The 21212-nt window shown below is 40.7% G+C and overlaps 1 protein-coding gene across 5 annotated transcripts in view; it reads left to right on the top strand.

The window, feature by feature from the left end:
- Positions 1-509: 509 nt before the first annotated feature.
- The window catches only part of Dtna (dystrobrevin, alpha), a 362070-nt gene continuing 341367 nt past the window's right edge, over positions 510-21212 (top strand). For all 5 annotated transcript variants that reach the window (XM_087592983.1, XM_087592987.1, XM_087592974.1 and 2 more), the window contains exon 1: positions 510-663. The gene's annotated coding sequence lies outside the window, so the exon portion shown is untranslated. The remainder of the gene's footprint in view (positions 664-21212) is intronic.

Raw genomic sequence — 21212 nt, forward strand, 5'->3', positions numbered from 1 at the left:
TTTGAATCAAAATTTGGGTCACTATGAAAGAATCATTATATTTAATTTTAATACGGACGCTGCTTCAAAACCTTGCACGTGAGGGTAGAAAACTGTAGGAAATAAACAAAGCACATAAATCAAGTTTTGAAGGAGAAAAATCTTTATCTGGAAGGATATTCTCTCTCTCTCTCTCTCTCTCTCTCTCTCTCTCTCTCTCTCTCTCTCTCTCTCTCTCTCTCTCTCTCTCTCTTCTCTCAATGAGTATAAACACTGTATTTCCCAGGAAAAATATTTGGATCCAGAAAAGAAGCTAGTACCACACTGTGTGAGTGTGTGCACGCGCGGGTGTGTGTGTGTGTGTGTGTGTGTGTGTGTGTGTGTGTGTGTGTGTGTGTGTGTGTGTGTGTGTGTGCTGTGCGTGCGCGTCCGTGGAGAGGGGCGGGGGAGGCGGATGAGGAGGATGAGATCATAGCTTCAGGATCCTCAGGAAACCCTGGTACAGGCAGCAGCCAGCCTCCGCTGTGCCCACATGACCCACAACTCTGGCAGCGGACCCGGCACTTCCAACATTACTAAATAATCAGAGAGCGGCTCCCACTCCGGGCCCACACCTCCCTGCAGACGATGGACACCTTCTAAGAGTTTGGCGAGTGGGTGACCCAGGCGCCGGTCCATTGCAAGGTGTGTGTGCACGTTGACTGCTCCCTTGACGGCTCTGGTTGGGGGAGAGCTCAGGGGTTCAGGGGGTGGAGATGCTAGGCTAGGAGAGGGCGCTGGGACTCGGCTGTGGTGCTGTCCCCTCTCACCCGGAGCCTCGGAGCCCTGGAGGCGCCAGGACGCGCGGCCGCCTCTGCGCAGGGACTGGGGCGCCCTAGCAAGGGCAGGCGCCGGGCAAATTCTGGAGCCGCGGCGGCCGGGAAGGGCTGCGCCCCGGCGCCCACTCGCGGGGTTCCCACCTGTGTGCCCGCGCCCGGCGTGTGCGGGGGACCCGGACTGCGGCGGCGCCTCCCAGGGCGGCGGGGCGGCGCCTCGGGCCCGCGGGGCGGAGGCGGCTGCGGCGGGGTGCGCGTGGCAGGTGGATTCCCCCCGCGCCGCAGCCCACGCGAAGCAGGGGCTGCCCACGGCTCCCCGCGCCGGCTCCGTGGGATGAGCTGTTCCGTCGGGATCTGCCCTCGGGGTCGCTGTCGTCGTGGGCTGTGACGCGGGGAGGCGGCGTGGCTGGCCCCCGCCGGGGATAGGACTGAGGCTGGGGAAGTCTGGCGGAGAGTGGGGGAGGCCGGGGTTGACCGGGAAACCCGCGCGAGCTGGTCTCTCCCGCGGCGGCGTGGGGCGGGCTTTGCAGTGCGGCGCGGGGCCGCGCGGAGCGCTTAGCTTGAGTGGGCAGTGGGGACTGCGGGGGCTCCCTGCCTGTCTCCAGCCTCCCTAGCCTGTTGCCCACTTTGGAGTTCTAGGCTGGACAGAGGGCAGCTGGGAGGGTCATTCTGGTGCCCAGAGTGGGAGGTAGAGAGAGGACTCTGTTGAGTGCCCAAAACCAGAGAAGACAGGCAAAGGCATGCTGGGACTGGATGCAGACCTGTCATTAGGGCCTGACCTTAGGATTCTGCTCCTGGATGGCCTTGGGACTTGGTGGCTTTGGAAGGATAAGGGTGGAACTTGGAGCTACTGGGGAACGGGAGATGGGGTAGGATGTATACTAGCAATAGATGATAGTCCCAGTGTGGCCATTCTTGCTCCAAAACAGCCTGTGAGTTGAGTTTTACATCACAGTCTTCCTTTTACCTCTTGCCACTACTGATGTTTACTGTGGTGCCGGGCATCAATGCTGTTGCAGTATATGGAGGAGTTGTTATTACTATTTTTATTCTATTATACTAAGCTTATTTCAATGTCTCACATAAGCAGTTTGGTGTTGTTTAGTTTATTACTTTTCTCAGTTCTTCCACTGGCATAAGAGATAGGCTGTATTATAGCAGCTTCCTTGGCTCCCCTCGCTCACCCAGAAGATATCCGGGCATCATAGCTTCCCCCAGTCAGAGCCCTTCTGAGCTTTGGGGAGATGCTCAGTGACCAAAACCCTGAAAATGAACCCCTTCATTGGCTACATTCAGGAAAACTTATTGTCTTTTGTAATTTTTGTCACCATGATCACAGCAAAATAGCCATTTGGATAGTTTACTTTTGACACAGCTCACCAAGTTTCCTAGAATTAGTATAGGCCAACACAGGATTTAACAACAAGGTTTCAAATTCAGTAGTTAAGATTTGTCACCGACATAACTATCATCGAGAAGGTGGCTCAAACCATGTGTTTGTTTACAATTAGGGTAAGCCTCCTGAGCTTTCAGTCTGTTTGTTTAAAGAATAGATTTTCTACAATTGATTTTCTCGTTCATGATTTTCTTCAGAATACCATTTTCATTTTGCAGAATTTTTAATAAGTTTCATTATCTTTAATGCGATCAATCTGACAGGGGTTTGAGCAGCCAAGTAAAAAGGCTTATGCAATTCTCTTTTAACTGCCGCTGATGAAAGGGCAGGTTGTATTCTGAGGACATTTATGTATGTCCTGGCTTTTAACCAGTTGTCTTGTACTGTCTACACAATTGTGTAGAAATGAAGACTAAAACCAAGTTTTCTCATTAGTTCCAAATCGACCTTCTTTTAAGCATATCCACTTAATGAACCACGATGAAAAGAAAGGTCTCTGTGGGCTCAACCCAGCTCACGTGTTTAGAGAATAACTTATCTGAATTATTCTATGAGCTTATCATAGAGTTTTTATAAGATGCACTTTTGGGGACAGATGTCTCTTGTAAGTCTTCATCTGTTATTTTTGAAGTAAATTTAATTGCTTCTGCACATAAAAAGTTTCTAACTTACTTTGACATTCATGGGTTGCCTTTCATTCTTGCCTTTCGCTTGAATTAAATTCAGTTGGCAGAATTTTAAACTCACACTTTCAAAATTTTAAGTAAAAGAGCCCAAAATCCAACTGCATTACGTGATCATGAAAACAAGATCTGGTGGTTAGTGACCCTGTCCCAGCATCATGTCTACACGTTTATTTGTGAGTACCAGAACTCAAAACTGTGATCACAGCACTGCAATCTAGGAACAAAAATGTGATGTTGTACCTGTTTTTTTTCCTTTTTTTAAATAATTCTTTTTTTTCATTTTGTCGAAAATATTTCTCACAGAATATATCCTAATTGTGATGTCTCCTCCTTTGATTCCTCCTACTTTCTCCCCACCTCCCTTTCCATCCAGATCTACTCACTTTCTGCGTCTTATTAGAAAACAACAGGCTTCTAAGGGATAATAATAAAATAAATAAGGTAAAAGAAAAAACTAATGCTTCTGAATGGAACAAAACAAGCAAACAGAAAAAAGAGAGCTCAAGAAAAGGCACAAGAAACAGATATAGATGCAGACACACTTTACTGTTCACACATTAGGGATCCCATAAAACACTTAAATAGAAACACACACACACACACACACACACACACACACACACACACACACGGCACCTATAAGGTAAAAAAGGGAGGAAAAAGTAAAACAAAATAAAGGTATAAATAAATTAAATATAAATAAAATTGTTTTAAGCCTGACATGATATTTTGATATATTAAATCCTTATACAAAATACTGATTGTTTTGAAGCCATAAGTCTCCGGTGCATATCAGTGTCTTTTTATAACTGATTCAAAAATGTTCCAGTTTTCTTGCTTCTGATCCTTATTTTAGAGATGACATTCTCTTGCTGCTTTTATCTAATGTTGGGGCTCTGACCTGACTTCCCACTCGCTGTCCCACCCCTCTGGTCTGGGAAGACTTTTGTATTATCCCTGGTCAGGAGCAGAGTGCTCCCTGTGCCTGGTGCCGGTAGGGAACAGGAAGTGAGCGGTGCTGGTAGGGAACAGGAAGTGAGCTCTGAACTCTGGGAGGACCGAGTTGATGTGTGAGCACTGGCCCATCAGAGGAGCAGCCTTTAAAAGGTCATGAGAAAAAAAATGGTCTCGTTTAATAAATGAAGTTCTTCAAATTTAAATGTTTACTGAGTGACAATGTGTAAGGAGATTCCTGGAGAGCTCCTAGACGTCGGAATACGACCTAGGGAGAAAAGAAATGTGGCAATATTTGTAGAGAAGCGGTGTGCCAAGGGTTGATCCTGTTTTCTTCTGCAGTGTTTGCAGGGCAGCTTTTTGAATCAGTTTCTGAGTCAGAGAAATGAGTCTCCCTTTGGTTGCCATTTAGCTTTCCTTTCCTTCTGCCCTGTGGACATGGTGGGGATTGCAGAACTCTATCACTTTTCAAAGCGCATGAAGAAGTTGCTACCCTTATTTGCTTATTACCCCATTCCCAAAAACAGCGTCTATCTCCTTTCCTTCAAGAAAGAGTTGCCTTCAAACGAAATGGCGCTTTTGTTTTTTGGTTGTGGGTAAGGTCACAAAATGTCTCAAATAGAATTTTAATTGATCCTTCTCTAGGTTCCTCAGATTTGCTGAAATGCCCAAGGGCAGCTAAGAGGTTTCTGAGTCAAAGAGAAAGAGACAGAATATGTGTGTGGCACTATTGAACCTTTTCCACGATGAATATTATCCTATGGGCTCTGTATAAGTTAATTAATGTTCACTTCACAAAGTAGCCATACAGTGTCTGCATTTATTGTAGTTATCTATCCTCCATTATTATAGAAGGAAAGCCTGGAGCATAAGGACAATATTCATAACCACAGTCAGAGTCAGACATGAGCTTTACATTTGAATATTGAGGTTCCAGGGTCCATTTCCATCCGTGTTGGGAAACATGAGTCCTCCGAATTTGTTTATTTATTTCCTTTAATAAAATTTGATTGCAAGAGAACAATGCTTTTTATAGCAACACATTTTGCCCCATATGTCTGGACATAAGGGGTGAGTGACACAGAGTGAGGATTTTCCCTTTACGTCATGTGTATGTTTAAATTTAAAATGTGAGCACCTGAGTGGTGGTTACACTGATGTTCTCAACGTTAAGAGAACGGCACTCAGCATTCCGAATCCCTCAGGATGCGTCTATAATAGCTACAGCCTCTGTGAATAATGATAAACTCAGATTTTCCAATCACTGGTACCATTTTCCCCAAAGTCTGTCTAAACTGAGCACCACAAAGAGACCAGAGAGTGCAATGTAAATATTCCATTAAATTATCTAGATACAACGAGAATGACCTTGCTCATTTTTACATTGCGATCTTTTGACATAAATCAATGTACTTGTTGTGGTAAAAAGTAGGGAAATTTCTAAATAATGTTAACCTAATTCTGTGGAACATGTCATTAATAAAAAGAAATAATAATTGGGTAAAGATGGTATTTCAAAGGTCTTTGCTTAGCATCAAATAATAAACGTTATAGGATGTTGATCAGCAGCTGATGCAATTAATATCATGCGTGAGTTCACACATGGCGAGCATGTGCAGTGTTTGTGTCTCTTTTCTAAAGTTCTTGGGAATGCTGAAGGCAGCACTCATATTTTCCATGAATTATGCATTCCTTGGAGGTACATGATGTATGATCTGTCTGTGTGCTGTGCTTATCCAAAGCCTGGTATCATAGAGCAATTATGGTTCCCATTTATTCAAAATAAGTAGATTTACCATAATTAATTTACTCACTGTAAGTAAAAATATACAAAGCTCAATTCTTTCATTTGACTTGTTTTTTAGTATGCATGCCTTAGAGTAAACAATGCTACAGATAACACTGACGAATAATAATACATTAAATACAATTTACAGCCTAATGATATAGTGCACTGTCCTACTGTAGTGTTTTGCGTATAAAATATGAAGAATTAGTACAGTTATGCTATGGTGATAAACACAAAATCTCAGTGATTGAAAACAATGGCAAAGGCTTTTTATCTTGCTAATTTTATAATCTCCAGTCTGTTAATTGGAGATTCCGTCCTTCATCTTCCTCGTTCAAGTATACAAACATATAAATCCCTGGATATCATTATATTGTATCATGACACAAGGGACTATGCCTACACACTACCAGTTGGTATAGTCCTTCACCAGAAAGTGGTACTCAGCAGTTCCCATATTTCAATGGCTAAGAAAAGTCATGTGACCATATCTAAATCCCTCCCCCTCACAAAAAAGGCATTCTATCATACCTTGTTAAGAACAAAACAAAATCTTGAGTGGATACGTTTAATGGGTACCACATAAAATTAGTAAGTTTCCTTCATCTTATGTTCTTATTAATGTAAAAGTAGAATCGTTATTATCTCCGTGTTAAAGCATAACAACTAGAGCACTTCTTACATCAGACCTTCAGTGAAGAAGTTGAAGGGTCAAGGGATGGTGACGGGCAAGCTGCTGTTGTTTTCCAGCAGGAGCTGTTTTTTCAGTCATGGGATGATGATGGATGCTTTATTTTAGCTCAGATGACCTTAGCAGTTACAAGCTAAGAACAATACAAAGACTCTGCAGAACACCAAGCCTGGGTATGTTCAACTTCTTTGATTGTGTCAACGTTATACAGAAACCAAAACAGCTATGTGCACACGGAGCCACTTCACAGTATGGACAAAATAGCTGTGCTACCGTGTATTAGCTATAAAAATAAATGCATGTAACGTCCCAGTACACACTGTGACCGTACTCTTTATTGACGGACATAATTTGCACAGTCAGAGTATAACCAATTCCCATTTTAGACTAAGCTTTTTATATTAAGACAATTAGCACTTGTGTAAGGGCGCAGAAGGGAGTGATACAAAAGTAACCCATTGCTCCATTACCTATCTCCCCAATCTTTCGACATCTTGAAACAACTTGCAAAACCATAACACCATATTACAGCCAAATTCTGACACTGATAGAATGACAAACGGATTTCATCTCCATGGGGCTAACTCCTGCTGTGCTTACATGGCCATAACAACTTTCCTCCAGTTCTCCTCTTTTCTGAGCTCCTTGAAGTAAATACCTTGGTTTTCACTTCTGCAGTTTTGGCTTTTGAGGAGTGGAATATGAGTGGAATTGCACCATATGTAAATTTAGCTTGTGCCTATGTAGACAAGCCTGTGTAGACAAGAATGTCTCAAAAACAACCCAAATTTTATGAATAATAAACATTTCGTGGCCTGCAGGGAGGCATAGTTCATTTAGGCATTCAAATGTCAAAAATACAGATTTTTCTTGACTCTTGACTACTGCAATTAAAACTACTCTGACTACCCATATACATATTCTGTCTGAATACAAGTGCTATTTTTTGGCACAAAATACCAGGAATTACCTGTATATTTTTATTTGAAACCATCAAACTCTTCAACACTATAAAGAAAAATTTATTCCATTAACAATAATACACAAGGGACCGTCCTGTTTATGTGAAGGACACATTCCATTTCTTCATTTATTTCAGATTTCCTCATTGACTTCCCTTTAAATTATAATCAAAAACTTTCACAGTCTTTTATTCCCATCCTAGTGAAGACCAATACTGGCCTGCGGTCTACACTGCGAGGCGCTGTCATTAGTATTGGTGTCAGAACAAGAACTTCATAAATTAATTAGGGTGCTCTTGCTTCTCTTGTTATTCATTTTACAAATGCTTGGTCCAGGGCCAGGCCTGAGCATGCATACAGACAACATTATAAGACCGAGAAGGATATTCGTACGCATGGGTGCTTGCAACAAGTGAGAGGAAAGGAGTGTTAGATTCAAAAGAACAATGAGGCTTATATGAAAGGGTTTGAAGGGAAGGAAGGGGGAAAAGGATGTAAACACATAATCTCAAAGGTAAAGGTAAAATAAGTAAATGAATAAAATACTTAGTCCAATTCTCCATTGGAGCCATTTGAGTAAGAGGAGGTGTTCTTCTGTCAGAGTTCAATTATAAAATATTGAGGAGTCTGTGCACTTTATTTAACACATCCAGGGTAATTGCATAGAATAAGTCGGGTGCTTTTTAATATTCTTTAAAAATCAGCAGCGTCTCGAGCAATACCCTTTGTCCTGCTGCAAATCAGTTCAGCTGTGTTCTGCCTTCTTTGAGCCTTGTGAGAGTTTGTTCCAATTTTATTTATGTCGTAAAAGAACTGCCACTTCATTTCCTTGTCCCTGTTGTGTTTCAGTGTGTTGTTTCACTGATTTCTGCTTTTGTAATAATTTTCCATGTTTCTTTTTTTCATGTCTCTTTCATTGAGTTTATATTTGCTCACATTTTATACTTCTGGTAAGAAAACACAAATTATTACTTTAAAAGTTGTCTACTGTTCTCAGTTTTATGCACTTAGTGCTATAAATTTCTTGAGATTTCCTCTTTGACGTGGTCTCTGTATTCCTGATCTTTACCGATTTTCTGCTAATTGTTCTGGTTTGGGTTTCTGGTTTTATTTATTATAGTCAGAGCAAACACTTGACATGATTTCAATCCTTCTAACTTGGTTGATGCTTATATTTTATATTTTTTAAATTAATTTTTGGCTGAGTGTTCCTGGGCATGAGGCCTGCCCTGGAGTGTTAGTAATATGCTAGGGATCACACACTGAAGAAAACCAGCATTCCTTGCCCCAGAAGCAACCAAACGCCAATGGCTTGCACTTTGCCTCTGCTTAAGTTGCCGCAGACCATTTATGCTCTTTATAGATAAATATGGTTGGATAATATTTTTTATTCATCTATTTTTTAGTTTTTTATTGCACCATTCATATTTTATGTCTGGACATGTGGTGCATTTTTGGTGTATGCTTTATGTTTGCAAAGAATATGGTGATGTAGGTGTCTTATTGACACATATTAAATTATGTTGGTTGGTTGTACTCCTGTGATAGATTTATTTAATATCTATTAATTGTCTTACAAGTGAAAATGCACAATGTTTACCATTATTTCTCCTTTGACTTCTAAGGATTTGGATTTATATATTTTCTAGCTGTTATTTGCTCACAGACACTTAGAATTGCTAACTTTCCTGATATATTGACACTTCACTCATTGCATTATATTCTTTGTTGTATCTGTTTTCTTGGACCTTATTGTATTGATACTAACATAAACTCTTTTTTCTTTACTTGATAGTTTCACATTTCCTTTTTCTATCCTCACACTTTGTATCTGTTTAAATTGTTGCAGACTATTTAAGCTCTTTATAGATCAATATGATTAGATTTTTTTATTTTCATTCATCTATTTTTAGTTTTTTTGTGCCATTCGTATTTACTGTAAACATCTATCCATCATTTGTTAAATCTATAGTGTTTTAATTTCTGTTTGTTCTTTGTTTTTATTTTCTCTGGTAATTTTTTACCATCTTACTAGTTATCAGGACACTTTTACAATTTCATTTCTCTTTGTGTACAGTGTTCAAAATATGCATCTTTTTATAATTGGTTTTAGCAATGGTGCCAAGCATTATATCATATAGAATATTTCAGTGTCTATTGCTATGATGCTTCAATTTGGGTTAAGTGGGGAGGCATCACATCCCTCTTCACCATATCTCGTTTGTACTCATGTTAACTATTTCCTTTGTGTTATTTAACACATCAGAGAGCATCACAGTTTATGCTTCCACTGAAAATTTCATTTAGAAAGTCTAAGAAGACAGTAAAAATTCCATCTGATTTAGCCAGATTTTTGCTTGCCATGTTCTTTTTAATCATCTTTGATGCTCTAAGATTCCTTATTTCTTGTTTCTGGTTGTTGTTGTTGGTTGTTGTTTGTTGGTTGTTGTGTGTGCTATATATGTGTATATATGTGTCTGTACAGGCAGAGGCTGATGTGTCTTACTGGATTTCTGGATACTTCTTCACCTTATCGCTCCATCTCCTTGTCTTTGAAAACAAGGTCTCTGACTAACAGTACTCACAGACTAGACAGACAGAGCTGCCAGCCAGCATGAAGGCATCTGCTGCCTCCTATACCGTGCCACTGTCACTACACTTACAGACATACATGGCCATGCCTGGATTTCTATGTAGCTGTTGTGGAGCTGTAAGTCTTTATTATCTCTTCAGCTCTCTCTTTCCTTTGGAGCATTTTCTTAGGCTGTTCTTTTGTTTTGTTTTGTTTATTTACCAGGAGATTTACTGTATTCCTAATTTTGAACGCAAAGTTACAGATTAGTATTTTTAATTTCCCTCTTCGTCCCCCACAAATATTCCCACACACTCTTGCTTTTTCAAATCAAGAATTCATTTTTACATTAATTGCTGTTACATGCATATATCTCCCTGTGTGTGTGTGTGTGCATGCGTGTGCGCGTGTGTGTGTGTGTGTTTGTGTGTGTGTGCGCACGCGCTCAGTCTGTAGACTGTCACTTGCATGTGTGTTGTCAGGGCTGACTGACTCTGCACTTCCCTGGGGAAGAATATTTCTCCCACACTCAGCATTCATTAGGAACTTGCAGTTCTTCACAGAGGTCTGAGGTCCCTTAGTGACCCCTGTCTACGTTGGAGTGTCTACTGCCCTTGTTTAACTCACGTTTGAGCAACCACATGAGTGCGATTTCACATGTATAGCTTCTAAGGTTAATAGGAGGCACAGTCTCACAGCAAACTTTCTGACCTTCTAGCCCTCCCGCTCTTTCCAGCCCATTTTTCTCAATGTTCCTTGAGCCTCAGATGCCCTGGTACTTTCTACTTGTGTCCATTGAGACTGCCTCCCCAGCTCTGCACTGCATTCATGGGTTACAGCTTCCTGCCGCAGTGTCTGTATGTTGCAAAGAGAGATTTCCTTGATGAGGGGTGAGGACTATACTTAACCTGCATACAACGACAAATATTTAGAATGTAGTTAGGGATTATGCTGTTTTAGTAAAGTGGTGGTTGTAGGTTCTCTAAGAATCCATGACGTTACTAGTCCTGGTTAGTTAGCTAGGGTCCCAGTACCAGGAATGGCTTCCCTCTCGCTGAGTGGATCTCAGGTCCAATTGGAGAGTTCTTGGTTACTTCTGAGGCATGTGTACCACTAATGCATCCTTACAGTTATTGTGGTGAAAGCCATCCTTTAAATGCAGGTCAAATCTCCTAGTGACAAAAAAAAAAAACGAAAAACAAAAAACTTTGATTTTTAAACAGCACCTTGTTTCCTTGTATCGCTTGGAGAAATTTTTACAGGATAGTATTCTAAGTTAATAATCCTTATTTTAGAACACTTAAAATGTGTTGCATTCCTCCTGTGCCTGGAAACCTTTTGAAGGTGAACCCATTCCATCCTTGTTGGTTTTCTGTTGTAGGAAAACTATCGTTACCCGCTTGCTTAAAAGGAGATTTTTGGGCTCCCTTTTTACAGATTTTACTCCGATGTGCCATGGAAAGTATTTCTTTACTTGGGGCGTGATGTTCTGAGTTGGTTTCTTAAATCTTAAGTTTTATGTCTTTTCTCAAATTTGGGGAGAACTCAACCATCATCTTTCAGTCAGTTTTTCAATCTGATGTTTTTGCTCGTTTTCCCTTCCATGTCTCTGAGGCATGATTTTTTTTTTTAGATCTGTTGTCATCGTCCCACGGTGTGTAATTCTCTTGTGCCTTGTGTAGCATGATGGTTACACACTCATGCCTGATCTAAGAGTTGTTCTCTTTGGGCCAAGTCAGAAATCAGTCTTACGGGCTAAAGTCAGGCTGTTGGTAGGGTTTCTTCTCTCTGTGGTCTTTAGGCCAGAGCCTGTTCCCTGCCCTGACCCTGAAGTCACCTATGTTCTTCAGCTTACACTTCCTTACTTGGATCCCTTCAACCTACAGCTGTTGACTCCATAGCACCCATTCCATTCCTAAGCCAAAAATTCCCCCGGGTTTCCTTCTTTTAAGGCCCCTGTGAGTAACCCAAGACATTCTCCTTGGACAAGACCTATGACCTAACTATATCTACAAGATTCCTCTATCCGTAAGAGACAACACTCAGTGTTTCTCAGGATTATAATCTATAAATCTCAGGACTATTATCTGGACCAGTACCATTTCCTTATTGTGCCTTTTTCAGTCTGAATCCTCTCTATTATGCAAATTTGCTAACCCTATGTTTCTATTTCCCAGCTCCAAAATTAGTTCCTGTCACTTCCATACTGCTGTTGAGACAACCTACTAAATTTTATACTGCTGCATTTGGTTTAGTTTCTTTCATTCTAAAGTTTATTCTGTGTTCTTTCTTACATTTTCTTCTTATCTGAATTTTCCATTTTTTTGATTTGTGATAATCACAATTGTGATAGTCAGAATTAACTGTCAACTTGACCCAATCCAGAATCACTTGGCAGGAGGTGCTTTGATCTTTGGACCATTCTGTGTGGATTTTATTTTGTTAATTATGATAACCAATAAGGAAAGGCTCTGTCCAATGGGAAGACAGTGTTCCTTAGGCAGAGAGTCTTGAACTGTGTAAGAATGGAGAAATTTAGCAGAACCACCAGCAAAAGAAAATGTCTGGCTTGCTTGGTTTCTTTTGATGTATGAAGGAACAGAAAAGTTCAAGGGATTCACTACTTCGTTTCTTGGACCTTCAGGCTCTACAGCTAGTTTCCCCTCCTTTTGCCAACTTTCAGGGTCATTTTTGTGTGTTTCGTGTATAGTATCCATGGTTTTGAGTTGTACATAGTAAGAGGAACAAGAAAATGTATTACATCACTGTACACATGAAATCTATGTATGTCTGCACGTGTAAACTACGTTGTACATGACTGGGAGGGTGAATCTTAAAAATTACAGCTGTTCTAGTCCCAAATAAACAAAACTTTATAGATGATAAATGGGGTAAGTGATTATTTAATGATGTTAGGAGAGCGCCACAGAGCAGGCCACCACTCTAAGGTGCAGAGACCACAAGAAAATACTCCTGCCAGGCCCACCCCCACGCCCAGTCAGCGATCTCGCCTTCCCTGACCAGCGGTAGTTGTAGTAATTAGCCTGATGATCTCTCCTGCCATGGCCACCTTCTCCTGCAGCACACTGGCGGCGTGCTGCCCTAGCTTATATCGTGTTCTCACTTAGTACTCTCCATTCCTTGAAACATCATTGACCTGGGTGTAGGGGAAAATGATTTCGAGTTAAAAAAAAAAAAGACAGTGATTAGAAATCCACACTCAAACAAAAGATCCACAGCATTCTTATTCACTTTCCTTTGATATAAAAAATTACATGTTGAAAAAAAAAGACGTAGATGTAGACATAGATGTAGATATAAATGTAGATGTAGATATCGGTGTAGATGAAATAGATATGGATAGATATAAATATACTTTTTCCAAGTTGTTAGTCCACTCCTTGTTAGATTAAATACAAGCTATAGAGCAAAAAAATATTTTCTTCTGGAATGCAGTAGGCTAACCAGAGACCACTTACTATAAAAAGATCACAATGACAATGACCTTGTGGACATCTCCCCAGAGACAATGTAGCTAGCATTCCAGCTAACCCTGGATTGGAGCAACTCGTTTCAAAGTCTGCTCTGCAGGACAGAAGAGGGACTTTGAGAATGCACATTCTGAGGGACTGTCCCCGAGGAGAGAGCCTCGTGTCTGCTTTGTAGCCAGCCCTCTAGGCAACTCTCCTGTCTGGGGAGTCGACTCTACTGGAATTACCTCTAATAACTGTTGTAAACTACACTCTCCACTCATTAAGTTTGGAGAAATTTTATCAACTAAATGTAACATTATATGCTTTAATGATTAATGGGTTTTATTTTTTTTTGAGAAACTATAGTAAAGAAATTTTAAAATGCTACCAGGCCAAAACCATCTTTCTGGTTAAAGACGCAGTAATTATTTCCTACTCTCAAATCAAATTTACTTCCTGCTTAATTTTTGCAATTGACAACAGAAATCATGACCTATGCCTACCATTACTGCTGCTGTTCCCCATCGTTTCCATGTCTCTGCGTGCTGTAGCTGCTTTTCGTTTTCCAGAGCTGACACTGGTCATGAAGGTCTTTGGAGGTGAGGGTGGTGGCGTCTTTGCATCATATGAAGAAGATGCTTTTGGGGAGGCCTTGTCATGGTTTATTGTTAGTGACAGATGCATATGCAGATGACTGAGCTCATCACTGTCAGGGCCATGTCAGTTCCGCCACTGGGGATTCTCTGTCTATAGCACACACAGGCGGTTTTCCCTGGGGTCATGTGAGATTAAAGGAAATCTTGGCCAAAAGACTGTCTCGAAGAAAGAGAAAGTACATTTTTAATAGGGCTTTAATAATTAATGTATAATTCCAAAATCTAGAATAGGGAAAGACAAGATTGGCAAAAAGTCAAAGGTTACAATCTTTAAAGCATCATGTGAGTGTAACAAAATAGAGAGGTATGTAGAGTTGAAAAGCAGGCATTGTCTCCTACCACTAGTTGTTGTTCAATCTTATTTTATTTTATTTTAGGACATGTTACATAATTTTATGATGTCAAGCAGCAAATAGCTAAATCTGGAAAATATAACAGATATATATTTGCTTGATACCTACTCCCATAACTACCATTTTAGCTTTTTGATTAGGGAATAACATTTTACCAGGCATAATTTTAGGCTTAATTTTTTAATTTTTATAAATCATTTGCAACTAAGTTTCAGTATTACCTTATAACAAAAGTATCTCTTTGGTTTTTGAGATTATAATCTAATTACACAATTTCCCTCTTCCTTTCCCCCTCTAAACCCTCCCTTACTTGTCTTTGATCCTTTTCAAACCATTGCTCCTATTCTCAAGTATATAAATATAACTACTTGATCTAGTACTGTTAGTTGTGTTTGTTTTCAGGCTTGAACATTTAGCATTGATTAACCAATCAACATAGTCTTCCCTGGGGAAGAATATTTCTCCCCTGTTAGCATTCCTTACATTCCTTATGTGGGGCTGAGGCCTGACGAGCTTTCCCTCTGTCCATGTTACTATGTCCATTGGTATAGTCCTTGTTCTGATCATGTTTAGGTGGTCCTGTTAGTGAGAGATTACAGAAGTAACCTCTGACATTATTAAGAGACAGAGTCTCACAAAAACTTACTAACCATCTGGCTCTTACAATCTTTCTGCCCCATCTTCTACAGTGTTCACTGAGCATTAGGTATGTCAGTGGTTCTCAACTTGTAGGTCATGACCCCTTTGGGGGTTAAAGATTACACTTACCTGTGGGTATAATGATGAATATATAAAATATACTTCAGAATTATGCTGGTCTAGTAAAATGTCTACCATAGATTCTCCTCCAAGATATGACTTTAGCCTTGGTAATTGGCTAGCTTTCTTATGCTAGGCATGATTTCCTTCATGTTGAGAGGTCATAAGTCCCATTAGAGAGCTGGTAATTACCACCAATGTATGTGTCCCACTACTGTGTCCTTAGAATTATGGTGCTATGCTGGCTGCTGGTGTGGTTTATAGGCATAACGGTGTAGAATTGTTGGTTATCTCTCTCCTTTGGAAGGTTGCAAGACATTTTCTGGTACCATGGAAGTTAGTTCTCATGGAGGACGCATGGTCAGTACCAGCTCAGGAGCCTCCAGGCCTATATCTAAAGTATGTGGTATCTTCAGCACTGGCCTTCCACCTCTGGAAAACAGCCACCAATTAGCAATAGTCTGTAATGCTTTAGAAGACTTTTGAATAACCTGACCAACCCCTCAGAAGAGAGCTTCTCATGCCTGACATTGGGGCTTTTGTTAGATTATCTTTGGCCCTCAGAGAGATTACTGTCATTCCAAATGAGAAATTTTCATTTAAACCATGTATGTGTGTTAGTATACAAACTGACATGTATTATAGGATTTTAAAGGTATAGTTTGCTTCCTAATGACTTGCCAGGTGTTCTTATCTCACCCTCTTTCCCCCTTCTGTTTGTGTTTCCCTTTCCATCCCTAATCAGAGCCCCTGGTTTCTTCCTATTTCCCTCTTTTTTGAAGCTGTCCTGTAATTAAGTCAAAAGAACAGCTTGTGACCAACTTACCTGCCTTTCATTGAACATGATACACATTTTTAGATGATAAAAATACTACCATCTTGTTCTTTTACAGCCACCAGTTGTAATTTGCATTCATTTCTTCTGGTCTGTGTGTGTGTGTGTGTGTGTGTGTGTGTGTGTGTGTGTGTGTGTGTGTGAGAGAGAGAGAGAGAGAGAGAGAGGGAGAGAGAGAGAGAGAGAGAGAGAGAGAGAGCAGTGCACAGACATTCTACCTGATTATATGGTTCCCGTTTACTCATTCTGTTTGGGTGTTTAAATGTTTAGCTTTCTAGAGCATTTTGGAGTTAGACTTCCCAACTCATTATGTTGTATCTGTTCAGTGGCACTGTGTGGGCAGACCCATCCTTTTCTTTAGAGCAGTGAGTGTTTTCTTACACACAGAGCCATTGGTTCTAAAATAAGGACCCCGGCTCTAGTGAGACTAATAAAATGTCTTCTTTCTTAAAGGAACTGCTTGCTTGGAAGTTTTTAACTGTGACAAACAGGTAAATCACACTCACACCACTTAGGAAATGTTTTAAGAGAGAGAGAGAGAGAGAGAGAGAGAGAGAGAGAGAGAGAGAGGAAAGAACAGATCCTATTTCATCATTATTTATAAAGGTCAAGAAAAAAAGTCATCCAGAAAGGTAAAATGTGTTCATACAGTGTGTCTGTGTGTGCATGCACACATGCATGCACGTGGGCTCACACATTTGTGTAGTCATATATTGGTATAAGTATATGTGTAGTCCAAAAGACAACATTGAGTGCAATTCCTCAAGAGTCATCCAACTTACTAGAACCAACCAAGTAGACTACACCGACTAGCCAGTGAGCCCCAGTGATGCTCCTGTCTCTGCCTCAATAGTGCTGTGACTATATGTGCATGCAACTACTCCTGTTATCACATCAGCTCCAAGGAATGAACTGAGGTCCTCATGCTTGCCCAGAAAGCACTTTACCCAAAGACCATGTCCTAGCCCATCATACTGACATCCTTTGGTAAATCCAGATTACCCACTGCAGTGTTAACTCAGGTAACCAGCCCAAATTGTGGACCATCTCAAGGGAAGGCTCCATACCTGATACTATTACTGAGGCTATGGTGTGCTTACAGAGAGGAGGCTACCATGGCTGCCCTCCAAATTGTCTCAACAAGCAGTTGACTGAGACAGAAGCAGATACTTACACCCACCCAATGGACTGTAGTTGGGGACTCCAGTGGTTAAATTAGGGAAAGGTTGGAAGATATTGAGGAGGAGGGCAGCCCCATAGTAAAACTAGCAGTCTCAACTACTCTGGACCCCTGAGATCTCTTAGACATTGAGCCACCAACCAGGCAGCATACACTAGCTGGTAAGAGGCCCCGATACATAGAGAGTCTCTCACTGATCTGGCCTCAGTGATCTGGCACCTAACGCTGGAGAAACTTGAGACCTCAGGAAGTGGGGAGGCCTGGCAGGGTAAAGTGGGGCCATCCTTTTGGAGAGAGAGAGAGGAATGGAATGAGGAACTGTCAGAGATGGACCTGGAAGGGGATAACGACTGGACTGTAAAAAAAAAAGAGAAAGAAAAGAAAAGAAAGATTAAAGATAATACTAAAAACAAAACCTTAACTGTGTTTTCTTTCCAGTATGACAATAAGTTCCACCTCTGCCCTTTAAACAAACAAAAAAAAAAAAACCAAAAAACAAAAAAAAAAACACTGTGAAAATAATATTTACTGTAAACTGTAGATGAAACAATGCTTTCTAATGCTTCTGCCTTTAGAGATTAGTATGTGGTCCCATGGAGGACTTTTTCTAGCCATGTAATGTATTCTCAAAATAGAAGAACACTGCAAAGCTCGGGGCTATTTTTTCAACGTCAGTGTAGTGCTCACACCTTCTTAGTGTTATATGTTTACTGACTACCTTGTGCCTTTGCTGTTGTTGTTCCTGTGGCATTTTCATGGTAGCTGGAAAGTAAGTCTTTTATAGTAAGTCACATTAAGCTCAGACATTGCAACTTTGTTCTGTGTTCTTACAGCTTAGCCCTTGTCCAGGAAACAACACAGGTAACTAAAGTAAGACCAACGGATAGGGAGTCTTTCTTACAACCATTCTTCTGTGAAAATAATTTCTTACAAAGTAGCATAAAGCTGGAAAGAGTTGTGTCTGTCTGTACTGCCAGCATCTGGAGAAAAAGACAGAGGGTCAGGAGTCCAGATCCAGAAATAATTCACAGAGAGATGCAGGGATACACAGAGAGATGCAGGAATACACATAGAGACACAGGAACACGGAGAGAGACACAGGAAAACACAGAGAGACACGGGAATACACAGAGAGACATGGGAATACACAGAGAGACACAGGAATACACAAAGTCTCTACAGAACACAATGAAACAATACAAACTGAAGCATAAAGGGTTAAAAACCCAGTTCTGTATTTCACATGAGAGGTGTGTTGTGAGGTTGTGGCTATTGACTATGGTTGAAGACAGTGACAGCCATCAATGCTTCATCCCTATATAACTTTAATTGCTTTAGTCCACGTGGGAGCAGATGGTTATCTAGGCCAGCAGTCATTCTTTCGCTTATCAGTTATCTGTCCTCTCCATTTAGTCCATTTTCTGTTCCTATAGGAAAATCCCTGTAGTGGAGTAACTTCGTAAAGTTTGACTTACATTTCTAGAAGAGCAAGGGCATGCTGCCAAGTCCTGCTGCCTCTGGCCAGAAACCTTTGTTGGATGGCATGACAGTGGCAGGGATGTGGCAGAAGGACATATGGTGGAAAGGGACTCCAGAGGAGGTAGGCTAGCAATGACCCCCCTTTAAGCTTTGCCTCCTAAAAGGCTTTACCAATTGTTAATATCAACTCCTACCTGAGGAAATTTTTGGCAGTAAATAGCACTGAAGAGAGGGAGAATTTGTGTGTAGGCAGCAATAATTGGACTCAGTGGATTATTGAAAAATAATGAAGAAGACATGGACTTTGGAGAGAGATCTGGTGAGGGTGACCAAGCAGAGTTGAAAGGGAGAAGAGGAGACGAATGTGATCAATGAGTATGATGTTCTCCAGCAATACAGTTTCAAACTATAAAGCATATAAAGGTGTGAAAGCCTCACCTGTCTCTCATCCCTGTTGATTAGAATTCTCTTTCTGAACTTAGGACTTGAGAGCTAACACTAATGATGGAAAGCAATCCAGGTCTCTGTAGATCTTAGCCCCATGGTGTGTATTTAAATAGACCATATGATTCAAGTAACAACCACAAATGAATGGTAGAAGTTCAGAGGTAGGAATGGAGGTTGGTGTTTTCATTAAATTCATGAAAACCAACCCAAGAGTGGATTTTATAAAGTGAGACACCAAGACTTGCTCTCAAGGGTACAATTACAGTCAAATTCATGAAGATCTGGAACAAATGATGTTGATTGGTTGTTTATTGCTAGAGAGAGTAGTGTGAGTGAACCATTCTTGTACTGTGGGATGATAAATGGGAGGGCTAGCTCCTTGCTAGCATAAGGCATCTTCACGAATATGGCACTAGAGTAATGTAAACCAGCTAAATCTGAATAATGATCATATGTTGAAAACCTAGGATTGCCCTAAACATTTCACCTGTTTTAGCAGCTCAGTTAGTCCCTCCAGAAGCCCTTTGGGGAAGTATAGTTGCTCTGATTTCTAAATAAAAAATGGCTGAAGAGAAGCTTGGAAACTCTCTCAATATGGCAAGCTACCATGTAGAAGAACTGAAATCCTGGCCTCTGTGACTACATTACTAGTGAGAGAAGAGGGCACTTCTGGATAACCTGGGAACTAGCTAATTAGTGAGGGATATGGGAGCATCTAACTGAGAAATAAAAGTAGAATGTGCACACTGCTGTTCCTATGGACAAGATGATTTCAAGTCACAAGTGGTGAGGATAACAGGTTCCTGGGAGGAGAGAGAATGCGATGCTATGATCAGAAACTTGTTATTTAAAACCTGAGTCAACTTAAGGAGAGATATCCACATAATCAAGTCCTACCCCCAATATTGTAAATTCATTTTAGACATAGTTATGTGCATCTGTAATCCTAGCACTTGACCTGGAGACTGAAGCAGGAGCAATTGAAAGTCTTACTTGGATACATACTGTGTTTTAGGCAAAGGGCTACATGAAATTCTGTCTCAACAAGCCAAAATGTTGGCTAATCAATGTTAATATGAATTAGTATAAAGTCACAAAGCTCAGTTAAAATAACTCAACTATGAGGAAAGAATGAGAGGCATATACAAATATAATAGCTGTGTCTGTGTGTCAATTTTCTAGATGTCTACAAACCTTGAGGACACTTTGTCTCTAAAACTCTCAGTAATGGGTTTGAATTATGAGCCTATCTCAGATATAATTCTTATTTTAAGGGATTTCCATAAAGCACACAATTCCAACATATCTCTGTTCTAAGTCTCTACACCTCGCGAGTGCTTCTTACCCATCTTGAGTTTTGTTCTCGAAACCTAACTCTAACTTGAATAACGCTATTAAATATTATCCTGGATGGCTTCACTCCCACAGTACCAGCAGCCCGAGGCTAGGCAGTCAGTAAACTTTGCTGTAGGTAGGAACTCGAGCTGAGTTATAGGACAAGAAATGCCAGGTTTCCCAAAACTATCACTCTCTCAGCTATCTCAAGTCTTTTAATTTTTGTTTTCTGAAAAATCAGAGGTGCGTCTATTAAAGTGCTTCCTTGACACCTTATACTGTGAAAAATAGGGTTATTTCCAAATATAAAGATTTATCCCTAAATGCTGGAAAATACTAATAAATCATATTTCTGACATAGTCTTTTCCCCAGTGGGAAAATGCCTATCAGATTTTTATATAGTATTGAAATGTAACATTTACTCTTTTAGGCAGGCATATCAAAGGGACTTTGAATCAGTGAGCAAATGTCTGCCCATTGCAGCCCCTAACCCACAAGCAGACACAAAGGCTCAGTCATTAGTGCTGACTCTAGCTGTCGGATGACATAATTACAACTTGTTGTCCTAGCAGCTCATGTTTTAAGATGTCTTAAGTTGGGGAGAATAACCCTAATTCCACGGTGGTGGTGCTGTTGCTGTTAACATGTGCTTGTCAGAGTCTCTGATCAGCGAAGAGTAGAACACTTTGGGATCCCACATATGAAAGGGACATCTTCCAAAAATTAATCTAAAGAGATGACTCCTCAACAAGCCTGACAACCTGAGCCTGTATCCTTGGAGTCAGTAGCACCTGCAGGCAATCATGGCTCTCCTACAGGAGAATGCTCCAGGAGGCTCACAGGCTAACTA

Source organism: Rattus norvegicus, chromosome 18 (assembly GCF_021556685.1).
Source record: "Rattus norvegicus strain SHRSP/BbbUtx chromosome 18, alternate assembly SHRSP_T2T, whole genome shotgun sequence".
NCBI lineage: Eukaryota > Metazoa > Chordata > Mammalia > Rodentia > Muridae > Rattus > Rattus norvegicus.